The sequence below is a fragment of the Cajanus cajan genome, chromosome 6 (assembly GCF_000230855.2).
Source record: "Cajanus cajan strain Asha chromosome 6, NIPB_CcT2T_4, whole genome shotgun sequence".
NCBI classification, from domain to species: domain Eukaryota; kingdom Viridiplantae; phylum Streptophyta; class Magnoliopsida; order Fabales; family Fabaceae; genus Cajanus; species Cajanus cajan.
This window is the reverse complement of record NC_138522.1, coordinates 32,396,352-32,407,119: the sequence shown is the minus strand read 5'-3', so window position 1 is coordinate 32,407,119 and position 10,768 is coordinate 32,396,352.

Below are 10,768 nucleotides of genomic sequence, written 5' to 3'. Positions count from 1 at the left end.
AGCTTTTATCTTTTGAGCTCGTGTGAGTATGGAATGTTGAAAAGCCACCTTTAAGGGAAAAGATAGTTTCCTATCAAGCTTATTTAAATGGTAATGCATGAAGGGAGTTTCTATCAAAGACTTGATGGCTCATCCTTGTCGAGAGGTGATTCATTAGTGTTCCTCTTCATAATATTTTATGATGTGACAGAGGTCACACTGATTTCTTGTCTTTGATACAAATCCCCTTGTGATCCTAAATATATGATATGCATGTTCCCCTTTTTTTTCTTTTTTTATTATCTTTCTATTTATTATTTTTTTTTATTTTGTAGAAAATGCATGATGCCCCCCTTTTTTAAAAGAAGGAATGTATGCTTCTCACAAATCTTATTTTCACACTAGGTTTTCTCTCACATGATAATGCATTTTTAATTTTTTGTGTTTTTCTTTACCTTAGGGGAATTATAAAGAATAAATGAATGATTTGAATAGACAAAATGCAACAAACATATGCTCATACAATCCACAAATAGTCGCATATACATCCATGGTCTGTGGTCCCTGTTAAGAAAAGTGCATTGTATAGGGGGGTTCTAATTATCCTCACTTTGGTCTTAAGGCCCCCAAGGTGCCCCCATTATAGGGACCCAGTATCTCTGTCGCCGTCTGGCAAACTCTAAGGTCTATCGCAGTATTTTGGGCTAGAGTAACCGGTTATCACCTTAAGTGTGATTTCCGACAAGGCTCGCAGTCTCCAAGGCCAAACTTGGGCCGGTCGTACGTCAACCACTCCCTATGTTTAATATCCTCATGCCCCCGAGTGTAGGGGGACTGTTGTGTGTTATGGTTTCTGTGTAGTTTGTTAATTCAAACATGTGCGGAATTTAAATAAGCATACAGATAATAAAGCCAAACAAATAAAGCAAACAAAGTAAAGAGGAAAAATATTTAAATTATTATTTTTATTTTATTAACTTCATCAATTAAATGGGCCTAACCCTCTTTAAACGTCCCCAGTGGAGTCGCCATCTGTCGCAACCCGAATGCCCGGACACCAGACTAATCCTTAATTAATGGTTTTGAAAATAGGTTCATGGAGTCGCCACCAATATTTTACTCAAAACATTGGAAAAAGAAAAGATTTTTAAAAGTCCAATAATGGCCTTGATAACCAAAATTGGGTTCGGGAGTCAATTACTTATAGGGAATGTATTAAGCACCCCTACAACGCCCTTAATCGGTACCCTATGATGAAGTTAACATTATAAATAATAATAATATAAATATTAAATCCTTTTTATTAATAACTATTTACATGCTTGAAATTTAAATTATACAATTAGCCCTAAAATGTCTACATGATTATTTTTATTATAACAATAATTATTATAGATGAGAAATAAAAAAAAGAGAAAAAGAAATTAACTGAAATACCTCTTGAATGAGCTCTATTGGATCTTCAAAATAGGGAGATTTTAGGTGCTTTGTGGCAACCTTTCGCACTACAATTGCCTCACAATACTCAAGAAATACAATAGGAGAGAGAAAATATAGAGATGCGACACAAATCTCAAGAAATATAATAAAAGGGAGAGAGATAGAGAATTTTCGTGCTCAAAGGAGTCTAATTCAAAATTTCTCTGGTCGCCTTCAAAACAGTGCACGAGATCTCTATTTATAGGCATCAAATGTGGGCCGAAACGGTCCGTTCTGGATTCAGAACGGCCCGTTCCGGATATGAACGTTATGTTTTAAGGTTGCACCCCAGAACGACCCGTTCTGAAATCATAATTGCCCGTTCCAGAAACCAGAACGACCCATTCTGATTTAGGAACGGCCCGTTCCAAACCAAATATTTTAGCCCCTTTGATTGGTTTGGAATGGCCCGTTCTGGTCTAGAACGGCCCGTTCCAACCTACAATTTTTAGGCATTTTAGGAGTCTCGGAACGGCCCGTTCCAATTCAAGAATGGCCCGTTCCGAACTTGGGAACGGCCCGTTCTGATTTTAGAATGGCCCGTTTCGGGCCACGAAAAGCAATTGATTTGGGCTTTTGGGCCCTCTAATGTCCTATCTTGTTGTTTGTGTGCCCCCAGACAAAATTGAGTGTCTACAGAGAAGTGCAGATTTAGCAAGCAAACATTAAATGCAAAATCAAAAGCATTAAATGCCACAATCCATGAAGATTGTACAAAGTAGATGAAAGAATCAGATGATGGGTAATCAAGCATAAAAACGAAGTCTGCTCACGGACGAAAGAGGACTACCACCAGAATGAGACACTGCAGTATCATACGAAGCCTATAAAGAATAGTTAATGCAAGACACGAACTAGACAAGTCGAGACAGATAAAGCAAGTGATGTAGGAAGTCGAGCGTCAAGAGAAGAATAGTTGGAACACGTATATGCGCCAGATGATCATAAAATACTCAGACAAAGATGTGTCTAGTACAACTATCCTAAAAGCGTAAATCAGACGAACCATATGTCTAAGATCAAAAGAAAGTCAACTATGCATCAGACGAAGGACTGCACAGACTAAGAGACACTCAGAAACAATGTTTGTCTATTCACATTGTTAATCAAACCAAAGAAAAGTCAAAGAACTAAACTCAAATGCTGAAGCAAAAGTCAAGATTGAAATGCACAGGACCAACAGACGAAGATGAAGACTGCAACGCAAGCAAATAAAGAATCATGTCTCAAGAAGCAAGCCAAGATATCGTCTATGGACACACTAAAGCTTTCAATGTAAAATGCATATGAAGAAACAAAAGAAAAGAGCAGCACACAAAAGCAGAGCATGCATGTGTCAGAAAAAGTGCATTACTTTTTCAGAAAAGGACAACGACTATGTTGCTGCATGACTAGAAAAAGACAAATAATTTCTAGGCCTCAGATAAAGTTAAACACTGTAGCAACAAGACAGAGGAGAATACACGCAATCTCTAAGAACATGAAGCAACATTTAATGCAAGACCAAATGCATTAAATGAAAGGATCAAACTAGTCATGAACGACTATATTAGCTTCAACAGACATATGCAACGGGAAAATTTTATAGGCCTATAAGTATAAAATAACATCAAACCGAAAAAAAGGCAAAGAACAACGAAGGGATTGCCCTAGGCATTTGAATGAAAGAGATGATATCAAGCCCACAAGACAGAGGTACCAGAGATGAACATTCACAACCATATACACAATGTAATATAACATTGTTATCTTTGTAGACTAAGGTGCTTAAAATGTCAGTCATGAACAAACCTTAGTAAGTGTTGTAAACCTATGTATCCTCTCCGTGAGAGTAATCCAAACACTCAAATATAAGCCTCTGTAGGAATAAGGTAGTGAAACCTTAAAGAGTGTAGATTCCATATGTATCCTCTCTCTTGAGAGTAACCAATACACTCAAACCAAACCTGACTAGCCAATACATTGTAAAGCCTCAAGAGGCTAGGGAAAGAATACGTGTAAAGCCTGGAGGGGCTTGTCAAAGAATACTCACTACTAGCCAGAAGTGACTGATAAGAAAATACTAGCATTGGTGAGTGAAGCTGACGGGCCAGGAGTGGTCGAGAATACTTGGAGAACCAGAAGTGGTTTAAGAATACTAGCGTTGGTGAGTTAAGCCGACGCGCCAGGAGTGGTCGAGAATACTCAGGGCCAGGCGTGGTCGAGTATATTCAGGTCCAGGAGTGGACGATAATACTCATACAGTTAAAATCAATTTTCAAACGAAGACACGAGTTCTTTTAATAAATATATTACACTGAAAAACTTTATCTACTGCTTGTCCTTAAACGTAACTATCTTGAAAAGAAAAATGTAAGAATTTCAATAATTATCATTATGAAACATTTTCCTTAGCAGACAATAAAACCTTCAGACGCATTGACCTTATGTTAAATTCTGCATAATAGTTTGACGTTTAAAAGTGCATTGGACGAAGTACATTACTCTTGCAAAAATGATTTTAAAATTCCTTTGTACATACACACACACATATTTAACCCCCCCCCCCCCCTTCTATGTGTTTTTCCGCTAACTTCAGTTGTGAGTAAAGCAAATAAAGAGGAAAAGGGAAAAGAGAGAATTAAAAACCTCCAAAGCAAGCCTTTATAGAAAAATCTTCACAAATGCTACAGGGGTGTGTCTTGGCAACCTTTCACTCTACAAAAGCCTCACAATTACTTAGAAATTTACAGAGAGAGGGGGGAAGTCAAATCTAACTGGTGTGTGTGCCCGGTATGAGGTGTATAAAAGAATGAGCCTTGGGCATGCTTTTATAAGCACCTAGGATGAGGAATGGTCATTCTCAACATTGGAACAACCGTTTCTTGTTGGGAATGATCGTTTCGTTCCAAAATTAGGGTTTTTTGTGTAATGGTGTCTTCTAGGCCTCCCAGGTTTCATCTTGGTCCGTTTCCACGCTTTATTGGGTCCTTAAGGGCTATTTTTCTCGTTCTAGAGGTCTCCTGACACTAGTAGGAGTAGCCCAGACAAAATTTAGTGTCTACAACCCTCAAATAAAGATGTGCTCTTAAAAGCATATAACCTTTTTAGTAAAAACATACAATAGAAATCTTGTTCCAAGAATAACTGAAAGAAACTTTAATTTCATAGTTATAATTTTTTAACTTAGACAGATTCTTAAGTTAAAAAGATGACTACTCAGTTATTGTATTTCAATTCTTATAGTTTTTTACTTAGACAAATTTTTCAAGGAAGGTATATGTATCATTAGATAGGGAAAAAAGAGTAGAAGACCAAAATAGAAAATTCTCATTAATAGCAAAGAAAATACATCAAAAACAAGGGCACGATTGTCCGTGAGAAACAAAATGATTAAGGAGAATAAAGGGCCTCAGTGTTGTTAGGATTGCCTTGTCAGAACCCAAAAAATTTTGATCTTACCCACAAATGGTTTCGACTATTGTTTGAAAATCTCATCGATTAGGGAATGCCCAGAAACCAAACTAATCCCTAGTCAATGGTTTTGAAAAGTCTTTGAAAGAGTTGTCATCGATGTTTTACTCAAAATATCAGAAAAAGGAAAGATTTTTAAAATTACCAAAATGGCCCTCACAGCCAGAATTAGGTTCGAGGGGTCGATTACGTGTAGGGAAGGTATTAGGCACCCTACAACGCCCTATATCGGTACCTTATGATGAAGTTAGCATGAATGAGGATAGAAGTTCAAATATTTAAGTCCCCTTTATCAGTGGTTATTTATATACTTAATTTTAAAATTGCATGATTGAACCTAAGATGTCTACATGGTTGTTTTTATTTACAACAATATTTATGACAGAAATAGTAAATGATAGGGAAGGAAACTGATGGGAATATCTCTTGAGCGAGCTTTTATATAAGATGCTTTCAATATGGTTGACTTGAGGCACTTTCTGGCTGCCTTACACACTACAATTTACCTCACAAATCTCAAGAAATAAAGAAGGGGGAGAAATAGAAGAATTCGAGCTATATGGGACTCTAGTATGCAATTCTTTTTTTTTAGCACTGTATTCGAGTCTCGTATTTATAGATGTCAAACTTGACCAGAACAGACCGTTCTAATCACTGAAACAGATTGTTTTGGACTAGTTTGTTATGAATAATTTTTAAATTTGGAACAGTCCGTTTCAAAATCAAAATGGCTCGTTCTGGATTCAAAATTAGCTCATAACAAATTGGGTCAAAATAGCCTGTTTAGAATTGGGAATGCCCTATTTTGACCTAAGGTTTCTAGGTTATCTTAAAAGTTTGGAATGGTCCGTTTTAGATTGGGAACGACCTGTTCCGAGTTCCTAATTCATCCTTTCGGGTTTTCAAGCCTTCTAATGTCATTTGGTTCGATCTGACATCATATTCAGGCCTTTGAGAACTCCTTTGTCTCATACTAAAGGCCCATTTCCTTGTTTGCATGTTTCATACGAAATTAGGTGTTTACATGCCCTCATCATTCAACACCTCTTTGGTAGCATGCTAAATACCTTCATCAACCACTAGAGAAGTCTAATAAGGAGAGGAAATAGTAGCATCCTCGATTAAGTCCTTATTAGGGATGTCATCCAAGTATACAAACTCTCTTTTGTAGAAGTCTTTTCCAAGTCAAATTGAAATGATGAAGGAACTTCAAGAAAGTGCATGGCTTGAGGAACAACATGTTGAGAACCTTTGTCATATTCTTTGTAAATCTTGTCCTCAACATCAGACTTGTAAGCTTCAAAGGCATTAACTACTTTCTCCTTCTCAAAGGCTAAGGAATGAAGGCATTTATCATAATCTTCAACCATCTTAGCCTTGGAATTCTTGGCCTTAGTAAGTTGATTCTTAAGGTTGTCTACAAGGCTTTGAAGCCTTAAATGCTTAGAATACAACTTCTCATTCTCTACAACAATCTCTTAGTTAGTCGTAAAGGATGAAGCAAAAGCAGTCTTAGACTTTTTTATCTTTGATTGAAGCTTGTCAGTCTCTATGATAGGCTCCATGAGTATAGTCTAACCAATCCTTAAAGATCAACCCATCAACTTGCATAAAAAAAAAGACTATTTGGTGAGAGAGTTTTCTTGAGCAAGGAAGTCGCAACCTTAAGAAGAAAGTAGACCTTGTTTGAATATCTCTTAGGTGTTGATAATGGGAGAGAGGAAGTTCCTTGAAATAAAAGGAGTAGGAAGAGTGAAGGGCCTAATGAAAGAGGAAGGTTTCTTTTGTTTCAATCTTCTTTCTTTTTAGCCTTGATCTCCAAGCATTTAGTAATATTACGCGTGGGACTTTTCCTCTTGTTAGGACCTTTCCCTAGAACTTCCTTCTAAGCTTGAGGAGGAACAACATCCATAAGAGGATCCTAAGTAGTGCCCAATTGTGTTGAGTGGTTTGTTGTAGTACCAACGACAATGTAATAGCCTTGACACGACTCGGCAAACTTGGTGGAAAGAAACCACTTTAGCATCGAATCAAGCCATTATACCTATAGAAAAAAAATTCATAAATCAAAACAAAATACTAACAGATAAGGCAAGATAAATCAGATTTACCTTTCAGGTCTCAAACAAGCTCAAGAGATTTAAGTAAATCAATGAGTTGTCAACAAGGAAGGTTTCGCGACAATATATGTAAAAAAGATAAATCAAAGGACTCTTCGACAAAAAGATATTCTATTGGGAGTTTTTCATAACGTAGTTGGATCTGAGTTCAATATAAAGGAAAAAGTGGTTTATTTTGATTGTCAAAAAAGTAAAAGTGGCATCTAGGGTGAATTCCTGTCTTAAAAAACCCCTACTTTGAATTTTTTATAAGAAGAGGTGAAGGGTTTCAAGGGTTTTCAAGTAGGAATCCGAGCCAAAGAAACTCATTTGACTTTTTCACGAGGACAACAATAGTAATCATGAAGGAATAAACTAGAAGTGGGTTTAACATAAGTAAATTTATAAAGACTCCAAAAAACTTGCATAGCAACCCAACTATTCGAGTGAAGTTGAGGGAGCAACATTAAGAATCATAAGGAATCTAGTAAAATAAAGATTAAAAGGAAAGGTGATGTCGAGGTCTTGAAAAAGACAATCATAGATATTAAATAAGTGTTTAGGTTCTTGAAGTAGCCTTTAAGCAAAAATATAGTTAGAGTCAAGAGGGGAATCAATTTTACAACATTTAACAAAAATAGGGAAAGGTCTTTCCTCAATAGAAAATGTAGAAATCTTTAAAAGATTTACAAAGTTTTTGAGAGTTCTTGGGTCACTAAATCGAGAATCATAGGTAGTTACTTCTTCATGAACCCATTCAAACCCAAACACTATTTTTGACTTACTATTATACTTTGAAGCTAAGTCTTCGACATAAGCCAAAGCCTAGGTGGGGGCCTCAAACAAGGCTTTAATCGTGGCATGAGGAGGTGTATCGTGGGATGAGGCTGAAGAACTAGAAGACGAAGAAAAAGAACCAGAAGAAGAAGATGAATTTTTAGAATTAGAAGAAGAGTTGTTCATGTTTATTGATGAAAAAACCTTAGAAGGAACTAAATTATTGTAGTTTCTCCTTCAAGTTCTTTCCTAAATCTTTTTCTTCTTAACATTCCTCAAACTTCTACAAGGTTTGTAATGGAGGAAGAAACCTTTGAAATCACCTTCAATGGTGAAGGACTCTCTTCAGGTGGTGCCACTTCAAGGAGGAAGATAAACCACTTCAAATCTCACTTCAAGGAAGAAGATAAACCTTTGAGATTTAAGCTTTTAAGAGAAAGAATTTTAGCCAACTCAAATATATGCTCAAAAACTATGTACAAATGGTTCCAAATACCTATATATAGAGTTTAGGTAGCTTGTAGAGGAAGCTAGACATCTAGGAGACAAGAGACACTTGGATCTAGTTCCACCAATCACAAACAAGCTCTAGGAGACATGTAAGGGACAACTAGATCTAGAAAAGCCAATGAGCAAGTGTCAAATGTCTTTTTGTCTTTAGATGGTTGGAGAAGTAGTTCCAAGGGTGGAGATGAACCAGGTTCACATTGATGCTAGGTGTATTTAGGTTTGATTTAGTTGAATTTAGGGTTGAATTTGAGTCACACATGTTCAGCTAAGGTGGTGCCATCCATGTGACTCAAAATGCAACTTAAATGCATGCTAAATTAAACCTAGTTTTGCCTAATTCAATTAAACTAATAATCCTCCTTAAATCCTAATCTAATGACCTAAATACAATGGTCAATGAAATACAAACATTAGGAAATAATAAAAGAAACAAAATGAGCCCAATATTGGGTACCAAAAGCCCAAAGGCCCATGAAGCCCAAAACTAGGCCCAATAGGCCTATGTTCCAAAAATGCTACTCTATGTGGTCCAAAATACAAGACCAAAATATGTGAAACCTATACTAATATAATATGTACAAAATATAAGAAAAAATAGATTTATCAAGAGATGGCCCATGTGAAGCTCAAATTGGGCCTTCCAAGTCCATCGGGCCCATTGGGCCTTGACTGGCCCAAACCTTCATGTCTAGCCAACTCCTCTTGGCTCCTTCAATGTGTCACCCCTTGCCTTCCTAGGCATGATTCCATCAGGAAGTCCCAAATTGCACTAATTTAAGTTATTAGGGACCAAATTGAGACAAAAAATTAAAGTGGGACTCAATTGAAACAAAAAAATATTGTAAGGGACCAAAAGAGATATTTAACCAAAAAAAATTAGAACATTTAATGAATGCAAAAATCCAGGCCAGATTAATTTGAACATTTATAAGCTAAGTTATCACTGAACTAATTTTACAAGCCGTTATATAGTTTTTTTTTAGGGTTTAGGGTTTAGCCGTTAAATCTTAGAGTCAGTTATCCCACCTTTTGAAGTGCCTCTAACGTAGCGAGGAGATTAGTCACTGCTATTGACGGTAGATATTCCAGGGACGAGCCGTTATATAGTTTGACTTAAATTAATTATATGGTATATCTGTAATTTAACTTTTACATATAAAATATCAATTGACTTTAATAATTATAATAAGTTTTTAATTTAAAATTATATATTTAATTATATATTAAATTATGCAATTTAATTAATTTATAGTTTATTTGTTCTGTTAGTTTTATATTAATCATACAATTTTTTTAGAGTTTTTTTTTATTAAAACTTATATATATATAAATATACAACTATTTTCTAAAAATTTTAATAGAAACTAGTTGTTACAGTTCAATCAGTCACTTATCAATTTGATTTCTAAACCATTAACATAATACTTCAATTAATTTATCACTGATTTGATAATCGGTTTAAATTTTAAAACATTAAGTTTAATCCCAAATCTTTCAACTTTTCCTTTAACAACATCACATGATTAGACGGACCTTTATATAATCTAATCAAAATATTATTATATAATATATTTATTATTACATCATCATCATTTAACTTGATTATATCAAAATTATGATCATAATATATAAGAAGACTAAAATCACAAAATAAAAAATTTAGAGACTTTTTAATCTACCGAAATTACAATAATAATATCAACTTTAAATTTAGGATTCTTTACATATAACTTAACTCATCATCATTAAATTGAAACTCGTGATTAGCTTTAAGATGATAGAAAAGAATGGTTCAATTAAAGAGGGGGTGAATTAGATTTAATGACACTTAAAAATTTTATCAAAGTTTAAGGATCTTTATTTCAATTAAAACTTTTCTAATACAAATTTTCAATGAAGTTTATTGAACCTCTTGTAAATGGGAATGACTCCTATATGAGTTCTTGCTTAATCTTTATTGAATCAGCTCACACAACAATTTATATGCAATGCTTATGTTCAAGTTTAAACCATTTTAATCATGCAAGCAAATTAATCAAAACCAGTCATTTTAAAATTTAATTAAAGATTGATCAATGCAAGAGATAAGGATGAGAGAAGAGTGCAAAGTGATTTATCCTGGTTCAGCCACTCCACATGTGATCTACATCCGGTCCTCAATCATAACCTGATCAAGATTTGTTCCACTATCCAATGAAGAAGTTTTACAAGCATACCACACATGCACACACTTCAACACTCAAGATAGACCCTTTCTTGCTCCCAAGAAAGCACTTCTTGTAGAAACCCACTACAAGAATTCCTTACCAGTTGAGACACCTACTCAAGATTTTCTTAACATATTACACAAAAGTTTAAAGGAACGAATTCACTTGGAAGTTGAACAAATCAGACTATGAACTCTTAACCAATCTTAATCCTTCTTTCCAAGAATGTAGTGATGATGATGATTCCTCTTAAAGCATTTCACA